Source organism: Mus pahari, chromosome 1, assembly GCF_900095145.1.
Source record: "Mus pahari chromosome 1, PAHARI_EIJ_v1.1, whole genome shotgun sequence".
Classification (NCBI taxonomy): Eukaryota; Metazoa; Chordata; class Mammalia; order Rodentia; family Muridae; genus Mus; species Mus pahari.
Window position 1 is genome coordinate 131940624 of NC_034590.1, and position 7937 is coordinate 131948560.

The following is a 7937-nucleotide window of genomic DNA, read 5'->3' on the forward strand; positions in this document are numbered from 1 at the left end:
TTTTTTTTTTTTTTTTTTTTTTTACACAAAAGACTTCAGTGATTCTCATGCTGCACAGAAATTATTATTTGCTTGGTTGTAAAATTGCCTTCACTGACTTTAGTATAAAAACATTTAAGATATTTTTATTTAAAATAAAAATTTCTTGATTTTTAGATGATGATGATTGTCCTGCCTGATTCCTCTCCCTGAAAGCTAAGCACGATTGAATAACATTTTCTAACGAGAAATCAATCATAATATAGCAATACTACTATGGCTTCATTTCAGAATATTTCTGCAACCATCATTTAAATGACCTTCCTTTTCATATTACTTTGTGTGAGGAGAGAAATATCATCAAAAAAACATTTGTTCAACGCCAGCTAAGCTCTAAAGTACCCACTATATTTGGGAGGATGCTAAAAATTTAGGACATATTTCATTTCCTCCAATTGAAATATAATTTTACACATTATTACTCAGTGACTTGAGGAAAATCCAAGATTAAGACCTTATGCTTTGACAAAATGGAGTCGAGTACCTAGTTTAATCTATAGTGGCTACTACGAGAAAAAGCCAGATTTTTTTGAGATAAGATAGATACACTTCTGTAATTCATTCATCTAAGGCCAAGTCACAAGTTACTCTGTGATTAGCTATGTTTACTTACTGTAAATATATATATATATATATATATATATATATATATATATATATATATATATATCCAACAACCTAGGCTAGTTGTATTAACTGGAAGAAAACAGAAGTACAACATAAGCTAAATTTTATGGAAAAGGTAGTGAACAGATATTTTGAAAACATCAAAACGACCTATTGCAAAATTTTAACAATGGGCTGTGAAATTTAAAGGAGCAATCATGCATCAAAAACAAACAAAACAGTAAAAGGAAATTTATAAAAATAAATAATAGAAAAGCAAATGTATCACTGGGGAAGTCTACAGTCCTATTGCAGGCAACATTACGAACATATTATCATCTACACTGAGTCAGAATAATAGCCCTTTTAAGTTTTAATGAAAAAGCACGGAAGCATATAAACAGCATTCAACAGTTAAGGAGTGTAGTAAATAAGATTGTGCCGCTTATGAAAAGGCTTTGTGACGCACTTGTTTATTCTGGAAAATAAAATTGTTTCCTGTGTCTGTTAACAAGCCTCGCTTTGTGAAGCATAGACTTCTGTGGGGCTGACTCCTGTTTGGAACCTTTCCACACTAATTACAAAGAGGAGAAAAGGCGGTGTTGATAAATGCTGCACTTCTTGGCCTCTCTCAACAGCTCTCTCCAAAAATTAACTCGGTTGTAACCCTGTGTGAATAATAGCTTTGTGGCAATAGCTGAGAGAAACATATTGTTAATGATTGCCATCTTGCTGGGCAGAATGTTGGGACAAATTTTACATAACAGTGAAAGATGTGAGTTTGCAGAGTGTTGAAAGATGGTTTGCAGTTCAGTTTTCTTCTAAGAGCCCTATCACATTGACTTAGAGAACCACCACAAACACCACAACAAGAAAACTGTGGCAACTTAGAATGGTTTAAAAATTACAATATTTTTATATTATCTTCATTCCAAGTGTTTAGGTAGAATTAACTAAGGTGCAATTTCTCAGAAAACACACGTAAAGCAAAAGACTGGCATCGTATTTAATCTTAGTAGCTCATTAAAATGCAGATGCCACTCATGGTTAATAAGCACGAGCACCTTTGCTGTGACTGAATAGAACATACCTTAGAGGGCAATGCGCCCATGTATAGCTGAGAGATGAAAGAGAGAATGCACGCACTGAGTAACTGAATCCATGGCTTGATTTATTACCTAGAAAATATAAGAGAAATATAAGGGAAAATATGAGAGAAAGTTGTTTTAACTGTTACAAGAAGAGCTCACTGTATGAAATAATTAATCTCATGTGCATATTGGTTTGCATTCTGAGACCGGGATTCAAAGTGATTTTCATCCTATCCATGGGATAACATTACTTTCATGCTCTAACTTCTCCTCTCAAAAACATACACATCTGTGAATGAAATGGAAATCAAAGATGTTATCAGAAATGGAGTATCAAATTAAAAGTCCTAATTGACAAACTCACATACAGTTGAGAAAGAAGTCTCAGTATAATTGTTGAGGGAGCAGAGGAATCTAGTGAAACAAGCATTCCAGGGAAGGGGGGGTGTATTTCTTACAAAGTCTTCATCCACATGATAGAATAATAGTGTGTGTGTGTGTGTGTGTGTGTGTGTGTGTGTGTGTGTGTGTGTGTGTGTGAATAGAGATCCAGGTCTGGGATGTATATAGAAATGTAAGCCTATATCCAAGTGCCAGCCTGTGAATACCATTTAAAGCCGGAAAAAAACAAAAACAAAAACAAAAAAAAAACCCAGATGGCTATATTTTATAATGTGTTCTGGGAGAAAAAAAAGTAGTTGAATTCTAGAGTTGGAGGGAAGTAAGGAAAGTCTCAAAAACAAAGCTTCATGAACAAGGAAATACTTGAGATGGATTCTTATTTATAAGACCAAATTAATAAAAGACATTTCCTTCCTATACTATTGTTCTGTTATTCATCTGATGCACATAAGCAAATGTATTAAGTCAACAAAGGTTTCTGTTATGAATGGATCAATAAAATATGCATTAAATTTGTCAATCAAATTATTGTACTGCATATCCTGAATACATACAAGTAATGGCTGTTTTAAAAACTCCAAAGGCTACTTAGAAATTAAATTATTATCTAATGAATTTCAGCCTAAGAATGGCAAAAGTGAATATCCTATGTAAAACAGTGACAAAGGAACACCTTGATAATGAGGCATCCTGTAAAGTTTCCTCCTGTTATTTTGTGTTCTACTCATTAGCAAATTGCAAAATTCAGTTCTACTCTCAGGAGAAGCGTTGATGGCCTATTTGATATTTTGTACTATAGAAGTGTACACAAGGATAATGGAAACCATGACTAAGATCATACAAATATCAAAAATAGAATTAAGGAGAAACCCTCTGAATAGAAGAATGTATTCAGTAATTTCCAAGTAAAAATGAAGAATTTATTTTGAACAAAGATTAACATATTTTAAGAAAAATCTACTTTGGGGTTGGTGAGATAACTCGGCAGTAATGTGCTTGTTATGCAAGCATGAGGACATGGATTTTAGATCGATGGAGCCGATAGAAAATTCAAGCATAATGGTAATTCCAATGACAGAGAAGGAGCAGAGACTGTTACAAGCCATAAGGTGACTGGATCTGATTGGAGAGTTCCGGGTTCAGTGAGAAATGCTACTGTGAAGATTGAGAGAGGAAGATGGATGAAGTCAACCTCTGGTCTTCATGTAAGCTAGCACAGGCTAGCATATCCACACATAGACATACAAACACATGCACATCACATGCATTCACACTCAAAAAATAATTAATGAACTAAAGAGGGAGAGAGACACAGAGAGAAAGAGAAATGAGGGCCAGCAAATACCTTCAACAAAATTATAGAAGAAACTTCCCATACCTAAAGAAAGAGATGCCCATGAACATACAAGAAGCCTACAGAACTCCAAATAGACTAGACCAGAAAAGAGAACCGGAGCAAGTGGCATTACTTAGACATATTTTCACAGTCATGCAAAGAAGTCAGAGTTTGAAGTCAGTAGTGAGAAGAGAGAATATATGTATTCAATCAGGGCTGATGTAAAGTGTATTAAAAGAATATCATTGATTGAATTCCCACCTTATGGGTAGTCAAAATTGAGGACAATTATACTGGGATTCTTATATGTTAAAGTTTAATGATTTAAAGAGAAAGAGTTATTTATATAAAGTGATAAATGTACAAAAACAAATACATTCAAAATTAACTTGATAAATATATCAATAAACTAAAAGAGTAATTAACATAACATAAAACTTTGCATTTAAATTTTAGTAGGATTGTGGTGGCGTACACCTTTAATCCCAGCACTTGGGAGGCAGAGGCAGGAGGATTTCTGAGTTCGAGGCCAGCCTGGTCTACAGAGTGAGTTCCAGGACAGCCAGGGCTATATAGAGAAACCCTGCCTCGAAACACACACACACACAAAAAATTAGTAGGATCAATACACTATGTTATAAACTTTAATTTTTATATTAAATGAGTATTTCTAATGCTGGATTTATAGTAAACATGGCTAGAACTCAAATGACCTCAGAAGAGCTCTAACAGCTTTGTAACAGACATTGGCTTTTTTCTATTAGCATATTTGCTGTAATTTTTGTCTGGAATTGAAACTACATCAAGTCTGGGATTGACAGATTTCAATCCAATTAAATGCTCAATTATGAATCAGAAAACTAGAGTAAAGTTTTGAAAAATTGTTTCAATTCCAAATTTTGGATATTTAGAATTTTTTCTTCATATTCTGTTTAATGAAGAAGCAACCAAGTCAAGGACATAATTGAGGTTCACTTCAGAAATTTATTAATTCAAAACAAGAAATTCTTATCTCAACCTTAAGTCTCTGCAGAACATAGCACGCTCACAAAACTAGGTCACAGCTTTTTAAAAGATCTTTTCGAATTCTGTAGGCTGCCGTTTTGCCTGAATGATGGAGTCCTTTGCTGTACTTTTCAGCTTCGTGAGGTCCCATTTATTAATCATTAGCCTGTGCCATCACTGTCCTGTTCATAATGTCCTTTCCTGTGCCAATGAATTTAACTCCAACCTCACTTTTGATTGGGTTTAAATCACACTCAGTGTGATGGAACCCATGCTTGATACAGCCAAAATGACCAAGAATCCAAGTGTAGATAAGTCATGGGCCCTAGGGGAAACCTACAACTTATTCTGCTAAACTAATGTAGCCATGAAATGGCCCTTAATGACTTAATGCTATACCCATAGATCTGTGTACCACTCAACCCTCATTTGAGAAGCTTCTTTGTGTAGTAAAAGATAATTGACACAGAGACCTACAACTGAACAATAAAAATGCACAGAGAGTAAGAGATTTTGGCACACACAGTAATAAATGGACTCTCTTTATCAAACCACTCTCCTCAAGCTTCAGAGAGCTCTTCAGAAAGAAGAGAAGATGGTAAGATTATTATAAGAGTCATAGGTGATAGATGACTGCATCGAAACCGTATCTGCCATATTCAACAGGCTCAATACACATATGAACTCATAGAGACTGTGACGACATGCTTAATACCTACAGAAGTTCAAACCAAATTCCCAGCTCTGAGAAGAGGAAATGGACAAAATCCCACTGTTAACCAAGAAGTTTTTTGTAATTGATGATTTCTGGGAAAGGGAAAAATCTGTTTTCTTCAATGGAGAGTCCCTGTGTACATTAACCACATTACAATGCATATTCCATGCCTGGAAGTAAATGGCCAACACAAAATATATTCCATTTAGTGGGTTTTTTGTTAGTTGTGTTTTGATATTTTTTTTCTTTGTTTTGAGTTTCTGCAAGTCTTGCATTTATATATTTTTTCAGAGAGAACACATGAAGTTGGATTGGTAGGAAGTTGAGGAGGATCTTGTAGGTTTGAGGGGAGAGGAAGGAATAGAAACAAATATATTGCATAAAGAATTATAAATAAATAGTAGTCATACCGTAGGAGCTGCTACAGTATGCCTGAATTACTAGAGTCATAATGAAAAAAATAAAAATACTTTTACAGACAAAATATAAAGGGAATCTTATAGGATTTCCATTTTAGTGAATCCACATAATTTTATTTTTACACCAAGAAGGAAGTATTGAGAGTTCCAGAATGTAGGAGAGAGGATTTTAACACATTAACATTGTGAAATCCTTCAGGTTCAGTAAGTAGCACATTAGTAAAGTGAAGGTCTACATTAATATAAAAAGTTAAGGTTAGTTGTAGATATATGATAAAGCAGATATTTGTTCTAAGACCAAGTTTCTCTAAAATATGACTTTAAAATCAAAGTCACAAAAACATGTATTGTTTGTTTGTTTGTGTGTGTGTGTGTGAGAAAGAGAGAAAGAGAGAGAGAGAGAGAGAGAGAGAGAGAGAGAGAGAGAGACAGAGAGACAGAGAGACAGAGAGACAGAGAGAGATGCAGAAATGTTGAAGTGAATTTTGATCCTACTCTCTCTGACAAACATCATTTTACGATATTTCTCTGCATATTTACAGATAGTGTCTGGGTAGAGTTTCCAATGGTTAAGTCACTGCTCCAGGAGTACACATGTCTCAGGAAATCTCAGTGAGAATCAGTGGCAGGCCTCAGAATAGACCCCACATTTCTTGATACAGATTCTTGATACAGATATATTTAAATATTTTGTTTATAAATATTCTTACAGTTTCTTTTTTTGTTTGTTTGTTTGTTTGTTTTTTCGAGGCAGTGTTTCTCTGTATAGCCCTGGCTGTCCTGGAGCTCACTTTGTAGACCAGGCTGGCCTCCTCAAACTTAGAAATCTGCCTTCCTTTGCTTCCTGAGTGCTGGGATTAAAAGCATGAGCCACCATGCCTGGCTTCTTACAGTTTCTTAAGTATGTGTTTCCTTTCACATTGTGTCTTGTCTGTGTTCTCGGTTTTACTAAACTAAGTTTCTCACCAAGTTTCTTTCTTCATCTTCGTTTTAGTAGAATGACCAGAACACACTTTTATTCTGGCTTTAGCTTTTGGTTTTTCATTTAACTTCTGAACATTATTAGGCTAATTGTGATGAACTGAAACAGTTCCATTAAAATTGAATTCATTTCTACATATATAGCATGATCAACATTAGAGAGTTAATTATCTTTCAGTTAATGAATGGTATTTAAATTAGCAAAAACCTAAATAAACACTATGCTGTAGTAGAAAAAAACATTAAAATAATTGTCAAAGTAATTTTCTTTTTTTAGGCTGTGAGAAGGAAGATTTATTCGAAAGCACCAGCGTTTGGCAAGGACAAATGTAGATCCTCCAAACACGGGGAAAGGCTTTCAGCATCCTCTCCCTGCAGTATCAATGACCAGGGCACCAGCAGCCCACAATCACTTTCAAATACAAGGGCTCAAAGTCATTTTCTATACAAATTTTATATCTTTAAATTTTATTTTTTAATAGTGTAATGCCTAATAGTTTGATGCCTATTCTAACAGTATTTTAAGTTCATTTAGTTTTATACATTTTACTTCTGATTAATGTGAATGTCTGAATTTTTAATTTATTTCACTTTTTTATAATAAGTTTTATAAATTTAAATTGTTTAACATTCATGTGAACTAACTTCAGCAGACATTTTGGCCTTGCAACGTGCTTTTCCTACTGATAATATTGTTGCAAAATGTTCCTAAGTTCCTTGCAAATGATTCCATCTGAGTAGGCTTTTTTTTTCCTTCTAACTCATTTGGATTTAATATGTTGTCTCTCCAATTTTTTAAGTGAGACTAAAATCCACTTACTGTTTATAAACTTTGTATTTATCTTAATAAGATGTCTTAACAGACCAAAAGTATTTTTTTAAAACTTTGTGTATAATACTCTCTGAACATCCAATAAAGAAATCTAAATGCCATTGCAAACCTTCTCATTTCCCACTTGTGCAAGTCTACAGCACAGTATTTCAAAACATTCAAGTTATTAATTGCTGATTGTATCAGCCCATAAGCCTATCAATGGAAAATTGAATATTGATAACTATAAGCCTTTCCCAAATCTAAGAGTAATGCATTGACATTAGAGATAAAACCCAGTTAAGTCATGCTTTACACATTTTATACTTTGCTATACTCTTTTGTAACTTTCTGCCTGAAGCACAGGTAGGAGTGCAAAGCTACTTAATAACAGACCCAAAACACTAGTCCTTCCAAGTAGGTATTTGCAGGACCATAACAGTTTCCAGTCTCTGCAATTAACTAAGTGCAATGCAATCTAGATAGATAGATAGATAGATAGATAGATAGATAGATAGATAGATAGATAGAT

At 34.1% G+C, this 7937-nt stretch overlaps 1 non-coding gene across 1 annotated transcript; it reads right to left on the minus strand.

The window, feature by feature from the left end:
- Positions 1-6889: 6889 nt before the first annotated feature.
- LOC115062789 lies at positions 6890-7021 on the minus strand. The gene has a single exon (XR_003842716.1). It is a non-coding gene; the product is annotated as a small nucleolar RNA SNORA71 (small nucleolar RNA).
- Positions 7022-7937: the final 916 nt, after the last annotated feature.